The sequence below is a fragment of the Coenobita brevimanus genome, chromosome 30, assembly GCF_032717465.1.
Source record: "Coenobita brevimanus isolate Jiangsu-jjx chromosome 30, ASM3271746v2, whole genome shotgun sequence".
In the NCBI taxonomy this organism is placed as follows: Eukaryota; Metazoa; Arthropoda; class Malacostraca; order Decapoda; family Coenobitidae; genus Coenobita; species Coenobita brevimanus.
The window spans coordinates 11,008,601-11,020,051 of record NC_136983.1 but is presented as its reverse complement, the minus strand read 5'-3'; the positions used below and the strand labels follow the sequence as shown (position 1 = coordinate 11,020,051).

At 42.8% G+C, this 11,451-nt stretch overlaps 1 non-coding gene across 1 annotated transcript; it reads left to right on the top strand.

Annotated features, from left to right (window-relative positions):
- The first annotated feature begins 382 nt into the window (after window positions 1-382).
- On the top strand, window positions 383-501 carry LOC145395344 (5S ribosomal RNA). Its single transcript, XR_013896587.1, has one exon. It is a non-coding gene; the product is annotated as a 5S ribosomal RNA (ribosomal RNA).
- Window positions 502-11,451: the final 10,950 nt, after the last annotated feature.

Sequence of the window (11,451 nt, the reverse complement as noted above, 5' to 3'; positions counted from 1 at the left end):
AAAACTGAGAGATTTGGACCAAATTCGGTGGGTAAATAGCCCACGTCCCAAGGAACAATCGATTAACTTCTAGGACCGATCTGGATCGTATTAGATTCTGGATCAGGAAAACGCTTTTTGCTAAACCCTAATCAGTGATGTGAAAACCTAAACCATTATGAAGAGTGGTTTGGAAATTATGTTGCCCTTGTTGGAGAGATGTGCTCCACTGAATGCCTCTCAAGTTTGTGTTTGGTATTTTTCTGACACTCTCTAGAGGTGCCCTGACCTAATGCAAAAAGAATGAAAGAAAAGCATTCGTCCGCCAGATTATGGTATTGGCCAATTACAAGATTTTGGCCATATCTTGATTCCCTGAAGGTTTTTCATGCTAATAGCTCAAGCCATCGGCCATACCAGGTTGAGTACACCGCTTCCCGTCCGATCAGCGAAGTTAAGCAACGTTGGGTCTGGTTAGTACTTGGATGGGTGACCGCCTGGGAACACCAGATGCTGTTGGCATCCCTACGTGTCAAGTGGGGTTGGTGGAGGATTAGTGCCCCTCCCTGTAAAATAATTAACTCTAAGCCCTTGGCCACCCCGTCTGGGATACATGGCGTCTGGCAATGAATGAATGATGAAGCTCAAGCCGTCCATGAGATATAGTGGGAACACACACACACACACACACACACCAGTGTTGTAGTCAAGACCAGGCACCTCGAGACCAAGACCAAGACCAGACCCTCCGAGACCAAGACTAAGACCAGATCCTCCGAGACCAAGACCAAGACCAGACCCTCCGAGACCAAGACCAAGACCAGATCCTCCGAGACCAAGACTAAGACCAGACCGACCGAGACCAAGACCAAGACCAAGAATTTATGTGTCTGCTGAATGAATGAAAAGTAGCTGCAGCCTGCAGGTGCTGCACTGCTGGTCAATTTTTACTGGCGTCTCGGCCCCTCGAATGAGTGCACTAGTACTCCAATCACCCCGTTGCAGATTATGTATCGATGCGATACTCAACACCGTTTTTTAAATGAATTTAAGTTGATTATCGCACATGAGTTGAATGAGGTCGAGGAGTTTCTGGGAAGACAATTACTAAGAAGAATGAAAGAGAGAAGAGGGCAATGGGGATAATTCCCGAGGCCAAAACTGAAGAGTATGGAGGGACCAGGGCCCACACCAGGACTGTGACAATTTTGCTTCTTTTTCTGGCCTGTGTCAAATGTTTTCCAGGCACCCCAGGGCGCGGTCATAGCTCTCTATGGCCCTGCACACCGATGTTACGACTTTTGATACTTTTTTAAGTTTTTAAACTTTTGAAAGTATGGTTTTGAAGTTATAATGTATGGTGTTGCATACTTTATCAGTGCCACCGTACTCATGGATAGCTGCATCTTCCTCATGCGAAAGCTGGTTTTCGGAAGACTAATTTTCGCACTTCTCTCCGAGCTTTACCCGTGCCCAAATGTTCCATAAATAACATATTCATCTTTCGTTTCTCGTGAACAGTCGAGGGGGACTAATTACACAAGAGACCGAAGGGGTTTCTGGATGCAGAGGTGGGAAGCCAAAAATTTTCGTGAATATAAAATATATATTTTACTTCCATAAGTGCTCCAAATACTTCTTATGGTCGTGCCCACTATTTGTTTATGAGAACAGTTTTCACTAATAATCCCTCTTGAAAGGGGCCCTCATTCGAGTCTGCCCTTCCCTTCTTGCTACTATAGATGATTTATTGGCCCCCTGGTGGCCCCCCCACTTTACCTCCACTAGGCCACAAGGCCATGGCCCCTCGCTCATAGGTGAATAAGTTGTATGAAATACGAGGGTGGCTGTGAAACACTAAAAAATATTCTGATTTCTTCTAAATAGGTCACAGAAGTAACTGCAGGCCTCTGTGATAGCCATCTGGAAGCTCAGAAGGGTCATAACTCGAAAGGGTGGAAGCCACTGATGTCTGACTTGACCTCCATCGCTCCAAAATCCTGGCTATGCCCCGATAAAGGAGGAGATATATTTACAAAATTTAATATATGTGAACAACTGAACATCTAGGTAATATATTTCTGCTTTCATTGCATCATTGGCATGAAGAAACAAGCATAGGAAAACAGAAATTTTGGGGGGTTACGTTTTCCGAGTGAACTAGCTAAACTTGCGGTGTACGTGTACGTAGGGTGCGGGGATTGCATACGCCATACACGTATATGAAGTACACGGAGGTGATCAGAGCAAACATGCGTGCGTGCAAACGGAGATTATCACTGCAAGAATGGCCACGTCATTCATGCTTTCTCAACTCACACTCGCTCTATTGGCACTTGCAGGGCTCAGCTCATGCATCATCACCGTAGTGCTAGCCAGGCGATATCTTTATACAGTACAACGCTGTATGGCGTGCTGTGAATCGAATCAGCCATGATTTTTCTCCGTTTATGATCATAAATTCCGACCTTCCCCACGCCGCGATGCACTTTGTAATGCTGGTCTCGAGCTGGTCTCGAGCCAAAATTCCGAGACCAGAAACTTCAAGACCAAGATCAAGACCAAGACCAAGTCAAGCGAGACCAAGATCAAGACCAAGACCATGTCAAGCGAGACCAAGATCAAGACCAAGACCACATCAAACTGATCTTGAGGCCGGTCTCGAGGCCAAGACCAGTCTCGAGACCTACAACACTGACACACACACACACACACACACACACACACACACACACACACACACACACACACACACACACGCACACAGAGCTGGGCAAAAACATTATTGCTCGGCCTTGTAAAGACAGACGATAATTATGTCGACGTCCATTGCCGTACATGTGAAAGAAGCGAAAAAACGCTCACTCATACACATTACATTGATTGACTATATATATATATATATATATATATATATATATATATATATATATATATATATATATATATATATATATATATGGTGGTAGGTGCGGGTGCTCCCTTTTTTTTATGCAAGAAAGAATGAACCAAAGGCCAGGAGCCCTTCAAGAAAAAAAAACAAAAACAAGAAAACAGAGAGCCAAATTCAAAATCCGATAATTTGAAGATGACTGGACACTGCGTTTGAAAATCTGAAGATCATTGGCAGTAAGAAATGCAGACAAAGTGGGACAGTTCCAGAGTTGATCTGTTGCATACATGAAGCACTGGAAGAAACGGTTAACTGTCGCATTAGAGAGTTGGACGGGAAATGAACACGAGTTTGTTGCTAGACGGGTACTACGCACCTGGCGTTTTGGTGGAGGGATACAAGCAGACAGTTCAGAGGAGCAGTGACGATTGAAGTAGCAACTAAAAAGAGATGAAGATGCTACAGTGCAGAAAGAGACAGAGGTTGAAGGGAGGCAGTAAGAGGAGGAGTGTTAATGAGACGAAAAACCTTTGACTCCATCTTGTTGAGAAGAGCTGTTTGTAAGGAGCCTTCCAACAAAGAAGAGTTGTGCTCAACCCAGTGGCAAATAAAACCTGTGTATTAAGCCAAAAACTGTGCAGGGGCAAAAAGGGTTCGGAGTCGGCTTAGCACACACTTGGAGTAGATTTTAGACGAGAGGTAATATCATCGTTCCAAGGTAAACTCTGAAAGAATGAAACCACAAGTATGTTTTAAAATGATGCAAGATTGAGTTGGATAAAGGTAAAAATTAGAGGATGCTTCTGCGGAAGATTTTGTTGGGTTGGAAGATGTAAGAACTTAGTTCTTGATACCTTAAAAACAACTATATATTTTTTAGTCTAATGAGAGATATGAGCCAAGTCAGCCATTAGGTATGCCATAGACTCATCCCTTGTTTGTTTAAGTAACTGATGAGATGAATGCTGCAGGAAGCGAATGGAAAGGTGAAGGTTGAGTCATAAGCACATACAGCAACTGGGTAGCATTAGATGTACAGCTTAGAAGGCCACTGATGAATAAAAGGAAGACAGATGGTGTTAGGAGAGAGCCTTGAGGAACACCATTATTGATAACCTCGGAAAAAAACAGTGACCATCTATAAAAGCAGCTATAGAATGATCAGAAAGGAAGCCAGAGATGAAGGCACAGATAGAAGGATAGAAACTCTAAGAGGGCAGCTTGAAAATGAAAGATTAATGCCAGGCTCACTCGAAAGTCTTTGAGATGACATTTGCAATGGCAAAGCTTTTGTCATAGTCCCGAAAGGAGGATGACCAGATGTCTGAGACATAGGTGATAGAATCTCCAGTGGAGTGTCCCTGGCAGAACCCATGCTGACGATCTGAAAGAAGGTGGTGATAGGAAAGATGTTTTATTTATTTATTTATTTTTTGTTTAGATTAGACTCAAAAACCTTTGAAATACAGAAATACAGGATGATAAAGCAATTGGACGATAGTAAGAGGTTTGGGAGTCGTTACCCTTCTTTGGACAAGTTGAATTAGAGCAAATATCCAGCAGGAAGGAATGATACAAGTTGACAGACAAAGGAGAAAGAAGTAACCTAGGCAGAGTGTAAGCAAAGAAGGACAGTTTTTGAGAACAACAGGAGGGACCCCATCAGGCCCATATGCTTTGTTAGTAATGAGGCCAGTGATGGCAGAAGATACATAAATCAAAGAAATTTTAATGTCAGCCGTGGAGAAGTCAGAAGGAGGAAGTGATGGAGGGAAGGCGCCGGAAACGTCTGGAGTAGAACTGGAGGAGAAAGTCTGGGTGAAGAGTTCTGCTTTATCAGTAGAGGAAGTAGCTGCAGAGCCCTCAGAATGGATGTCACGAATTAATTCGCGACATTGTATTAGTATTATATTGGGAATGCTCAAAGGATGTTGAAATCCGTAGAGTTTTCCTCAGTCTGTTAACTGCTCACTTTTGCACTCGATTGTAACAAGTTTTCATAACCTTTGTCATTGATTTCTTAAGTGACTGTCATTCTGTAGTGACAGTGTGTTTCACTGAGCAATAATTTTTGTGTAATTGTCATTCCCACGCATTGCTTTTCTGACCATTGAGTTGAGCCGCACCCATTTTGCATGCCGTTGTACTCGGCTTGGTTACATTAGTCAGTTGGTGATGGACAACATGGGAGTAAGAGTTGTTGAGTGCAATGCTGAGCAAGACCCTCATCACAGCAGCTAGTCTCCAGTAGTTCTTCGATTTCCCGTATCTCCCCACTGAGTTGGTGATCGGTGGTAGTTGGACCTTAGCAGTTGGAGATGCCCAGCCTCCTCGCAGCTATAGCTCCATTCCCTCCACTGACTAGTATTTCCGATCTTTTTCCTAGGCTTAAGATTAATTAGCTATTTGAATGTGAGTGAGTGAGTGTATTTCCTTTGATATTTGAATTCATTTTAAGATTCTTGTAACGTAAATTTTTGTTTTAATTAATAAATTTGCAGTTCCTTTCTCTGAGCTTAATGAAAATGTAGAATCGTGTTTGATTTCTTCACATTGTGCTTTCTTTAATTGGTTATCCCAGTTTGCACAGATTTCTTATATTAATCACAACTGGTATTTAGGCCAGTTCTTTGGTATTAATTCTTCAATCCGTTGTGCCAACTAGGAGTTAAGCAGCAGCAAGAACTTGTCTCATTATTACTGCTGATTGTCAAGGGGGCAATGATCACACATTCTCAGAGATCAACAGTGTCAACAATTCAGCATTCGTGAGTAGTTAGTCTCCGCTGTGTATTGTTAAGAAAGTTCATAAAATTCTCGTCTTTAGAGAATCGGTGAACAATGCCACCATAAAGTAAAATTTACTAGATTTCACAAATAAGTTCCTTGTGTCAACTGATATATATATATATATATATATATATATATATATATATATATATATATATATATATATATATATATATATATATATATATATATATATTAGCATTTTATTCGTATTTCCACCTCCCCCATGACTTCTGGAGACCTCATTCCAGGATATTAACTTCTAGCTTTAAAGTTATTAACGAAATTTTAAACTCACTCTTAGCTAGGTATTAGATACCATTAAATTCTATAGGCACTATCTTACTGGTGGTTATGGATGCTGCTTTATTAATTTTATGTAAAAGTTTTCCCAATAAGTAGCATTTTTCTTTCTTTCTTTCTTTACCAGTTTAACTGCATAGAACCGGTCACCACCAGCCTGTGCCTTTATTCTTTAGTTTCGATTATTAGCAGTCCTCTGCGAAACACCAATCAGTATGTCAGTCTTTAGTTCACTCAGTCTCAGTTAGCATCATGGCAACCAGTTTATATATACAGGAAGCCAAGGATATGGGACTTACAATCCCCAGGATATTAAAGACTATGTGAGGTGCTGAGTTCATTACCAGGCTAAGCACCAAAATTACAAAATGCCAGAAAATGCGTTTAAAGTCTGGCGACTTCAAAACTTTGATAGCTCGGTAACTGCTTGTGTTATTTTGATCTGTGTGTTTTTTTTTTTTTAATGTAGCCTATGATATTTTTTTTATTGCAATAACCTCTGTTTTGCTTTATCTGTCATAAATCATGATATCGTGTGAAGAAGTAAAATTTTGCCCCCCACTGCTGGACCGATCGGCCAAGGAAATATTTTTATCCTACTAATAACTACAGAAACACATTATAAGATGTCAATAATATATTAGCATAATGTCCCAGGAGTGTCATACTGTGGAATAAAATCAAAGTTCTATGACATAAGTCTTATTATTTTCACAAAAAGGTCGGAAACTTTGTGCGTGTTTTTCTCAGAGTTTTTAACCACCAATAAACACGAACCACATCACAAACATCAAGAAAAACATAATAAATTATTATATTGCTCATAATAATATAAAAGTAAGACAGCATTCAATGTATGAGGACATTATAAGACAACCCCTGTAACATGAATGATAAAAAAGTGAACCCATAACATGAAAAAAAAAAAACAAGAAAACTGCCACGAGTACCAGTAGCTTCACAAACACAATAGCAATAATAATAATAGTAATAATGGTTAAAAAATATTATAATAATAATAATGAGAAGGCAGCAAGTTACTATGCACTACAGCTGCTGATGGGAGTAGTGTCAGGTGTCAGCTTATTGGCTAGCTGCAGTGCAACCCGACTATCTGATTGGCCAGCTTCAAAGGGGGTAAGGAAAGGGGCTGGGATATAGCCTGGTAATGCTCTCACATTCGCTTCAACACCACGGGGAGTCAACATAAGGAACACAGGAAAGGCTGAACTCATAGGAAATGCGACCATACAGCTGGCAGAGGTCTGGACCCACTTGCCCGCCTTGAGCACTATTGCGGAACCAGGCTGTTTTTTTTGCTACGTGGCATGACAGTGCAACACACACATCTACTTAACCAGGATTTTGATCCCTTTTGTAGGTTGTTTCTTAGCACCTTTTTACTTCCAACTTATAGAGGGATGGTTTAGCTACTTGTTGGTGCGTGTAGGTGCCTGGCGGCCATTTTGGCGCTTAGCCCGGTAATGAACTCAGCGCCTCATGTGCTCTCACAGAACAGCAACGTGAGAGTGATGCCCGTGAAGAGCGTGAAATTCAGCATGAAGAACGCGACAGAGAACATGAACACGAGCGAGAACACGAGCGTGCCGAGCGTAAGGCACGTGAGAAACATGAGCCTGAGGTGTTGAAGTTCAAGCAAGACTCCTTGGCTTCAGGCACATCTGGTGCAGCCGACTCAAGCTCCACGAGTGCTCTCCCAGCACATGTTCTGGCAACCCTGTGCCTCAAGCTTCCTTCATACAAGGAAGGCAAGCAAATCGAGCCGTTCACAGATCGTTTCAATGACATGGTGCAGCTGTACCAGCTGGATGAGGCAGCTAAGCAGCTCCAGTTTCTTAGCTTGTTTGAGGGCCCTGCCCTCGATATTCTCCACAGAATTCGTGGAGACAATCTCACCTATGACATGATGAAGGCTGCACTCATCGAAGGGTATGGTCTCATGGTTGACGATGCCAGGAGTCAGTTCATGAGGGCGTGTCTTCAAGAAAAGGAGACTGCTGTTCAGTTCCTCAACCATCTCACTGCCTACTTAGACGAGTGGATAGGGAAAGATGAGACCCTTCAAATGCAAGAGGGGATAATTGACCTTATGCTGCACTGACAGCTAGAAAAGTCATGGCCGACTGAGTTTATTGCTCAGTTAAAGATTTGTCAAGTAAAGTATGCCAGCCTTTACTGTCTGAGGCAACTGACAGCAAACCCATTTCTGTATACTCCTACTTTCTCTATACTCATTTCAAACCCAAAGGTGGCTGTTGTGTATATATACGCAACGACTTATCTTGCTCTCGTGTTCCTGAACTCGATTCTTCTGAATTCTCTACACTCTGGCTGTGGCTTTCCTGTCATTCTCTGACTAAATATATCTGTGCTGTTTACTTATCCCCTAATTCTACAGACTATCAAAAATTCTTCAACTATCTTACTTCTACGATGGAACACATTCTATCCATTTCTCCTTTCTCTGAAATCTCCATTCTAGGAGATTTCAATGTTCACAACCACCTTTGGCTCTCCTCTCCCTTCACTGATCCAACTGGTAAACAAGCCTACATCTTTTCTATCCTTAATGACATAGAGCAGCTTGTACAGCACCCTACCCATATCCCTGGCTGCCTTGAAGTGAGCTCCAACATACTTGACCTCTTCCTCACAACTAATTCTTCTGCTTACTCTGTTAATCTTTTCTCTCCATTGGGCTCCTCCGATCACAACCATATAACCTTAACCTGTCCAATCACTCCGGTACGGCCTGTGGACCCTCCAGGGAAACATCGTCTGTGGCATTTTGGAGCTGCGGACTGGGAGGCCCTTAGGCAGTACTTCCTTGATTTTCCCTGGAATGATTATTGCTTCCATGGCCGGGAGCCATCTGAGTGTGCCTTGGGCATTACGGAGGTTATTCTCTCGGGCATGAAAGCATACTTTCCTTTCTCATATCCTTTGACTAATGCAAGAAAGCCTTGGTTTAATCATGCTTGTTCCAATGCTGTCCGCAACAAGGAGAGGGCGTACAAAAGGTACAGGAGCCAACCCATCCCTGAATCACATCATCTTTACGTTTCTGCCCGGAATCGTGCAAAGTCTGTTCTTCGCTCTGCTAAGAATAATTTCATCCGTACTAAATGTTCTCAACTCTCCAACTCGAATTCTTCCTACTCCTTCTGGCACCTTCCTAAAAACCTTTCTAACAACTTTACCTCATCATCCTTCCCTCCTCTTTTCTACTCTGATGGTTCTGTAGCTATTTCTTCTACTGACAAAGCAGATCTCTTCACACAGACTTTCTCCTCCAATTCCACCTTATACGATTCCGGTGCTGTTCCTCCATCACTTCCCCCCTCTGACTTCCTCATGGCTGACATTAAAATTTCTTCAGCTGATGTATTTTCTGCCATCACTGGCTTCAGTACTAACAAGGCATATGGACCTGATGGGGTCCCTCCTGTTGTTCTCAAGAACTGTGCTTCTATGCTTACACCCTGCCTAGGCAAACTCTTTCGCCTTTGTCTGTCAACTTGTACCTTTCCTTCTTGCTGGAAGTTTGCTCTCATTCAGCCAGTCCCAAAGAAGGATGACCACTCCCATCCCTCCAACTATCGTCCAATTGCTTTAACGTCCTGTATTTCAAAAGTTTTCGAGTCAATTCTTAATAGAAAAATTTTATGGCATCTTTCCTATCACAACCTTCTTTCAGATCGTCAGTACGGATTCCATCAGGGACGCCCCACTGGCGATCTTCTCACCTACCTTTCAGACTCCTGGTAATCCTCCTTTCGGGACTTTGGCGAAAGCTTTGCTATTGCACTTGACATCTCAAAGGCTTTCGATCGAGTCTGGCATAAATCTTTAATTTCCAAACTGCCCTCCCACGGTTTCTATCCTTCTATCTGTGCCTTCATCGCTAGCTTCCTCTCCGGTCGTTTTATAGCTGCTGTTGTAGACGGCCATCGTTCTTCTCCTAGATCTATCAACAGTGGTGTTCCTCAGGGCTCTGTCCTATCACCAACTCTCTTCCTTTTATTCATCAATGATCTTCTAAGCTGTACATCTAACCCTATCCATTCATACACTGATGACTCCACCCTTCACCTTTCCATTCCGTTCCAGCAACGCCCATCTCAACAGTTACTTCAACAAACAAGGGATGAGGCTATGGCACACCTATTGTCTGACTTGGCTCGTATCTCTGACTGGGGTAAAAATAATATAGTTGTTTTTAATGCATCTAAGACTCAGTTCTTACACCTATCAACCCGACAAAATCTTCCACAGGTATACCCACTAATGTTTAATGATATTCAGCTTAATCCTGCATAATCCTTGAACATGCTTGGGGTTTCATTTACTCGGGACTTATCTTGGAAAGATCTTATTACATCTCCTGTAAAATCTGCTTCCAAGAGATTGGGTGTGCTAAGCCGACTCTGCTCTTTCTTTACCCCTGCACAATTGTTGACTCTATACAGGGGTTTTATCCGCTCCTGTGTGGAGTACAACTCTCATGTGTGGGGAGGCTTCCCACATACAGCTCTTCTCAATAGGGTTGAGTCAAAGGCTTTTCGTCTCATTAACTCTCCTCCTCTTACTGACTCCCTTCAACGTCTGTCTCTTCGCCGCAGTTTTGCATCTTAATCTTTTTTCTATCGGTACTTTAATGGTCACTGCTCCTCTGAACTGTCTGGTTGCATTCCTTCATCTCTACGACGGGCGCGTAGCACCCGTCCAGAAGGAAACTCTCATCCCTTTTCTGTCCAACTCTCTAATGCAAGAGTTAACCGTTATTCCCAGTCTTTCATTTAAGCAATTGGTCAACTCTGGAACTGTGTCCCTCTGTCTGTATTTCCTGGTGCCTATGATCTCCAGTGTTTCAAACGCAGTGTGTCCAGGCATCTCAAAATGATCGGATCTCGAATTTGGCTCTCTATTGTATTTTGTTTTTCTCTTGGAGGGAACTGTTACTGCGGGCTCATGGTCTTTGGTTCCTTCTTCCTCGCATAAAAAAAAAAAAAGCCAAACGTGGAAAAGGCTGATACATTCTTCACTGAGAACGGGTACCAAGCTCGTGAGCAACAGACCTGGAACAGGAGAGATACTGCCAAGATTGGGAACCCATCTCAGACTGAACCTCAGCATTAAGGCCATTCTCAGAATAATGGCCACGGTCCAAAGAAACCGCCGAAGAAGGACTAGGGACTGAATACACAGAAACCTGACTGGAAGAGGTACAACAAGTACCCTAACCAGCAGCAGTATCAGCCACACAAACAACAATTAGGACAACCCTTTTCAGCACCAGCTCCAGTGTCTCGGAGGCAGGAGGCAAATGCAGCCTTCATTCCTTGACAAGTGCATATTGGTGTCGTCCTGAGCAGCACAGGTCCCCTTTCACATGGAACTAGTCCTCCTCAGACAGTGAGCCCTCCACAGGTGTTCAACGCTTCAACTCCCCAGATGGTGAGTAC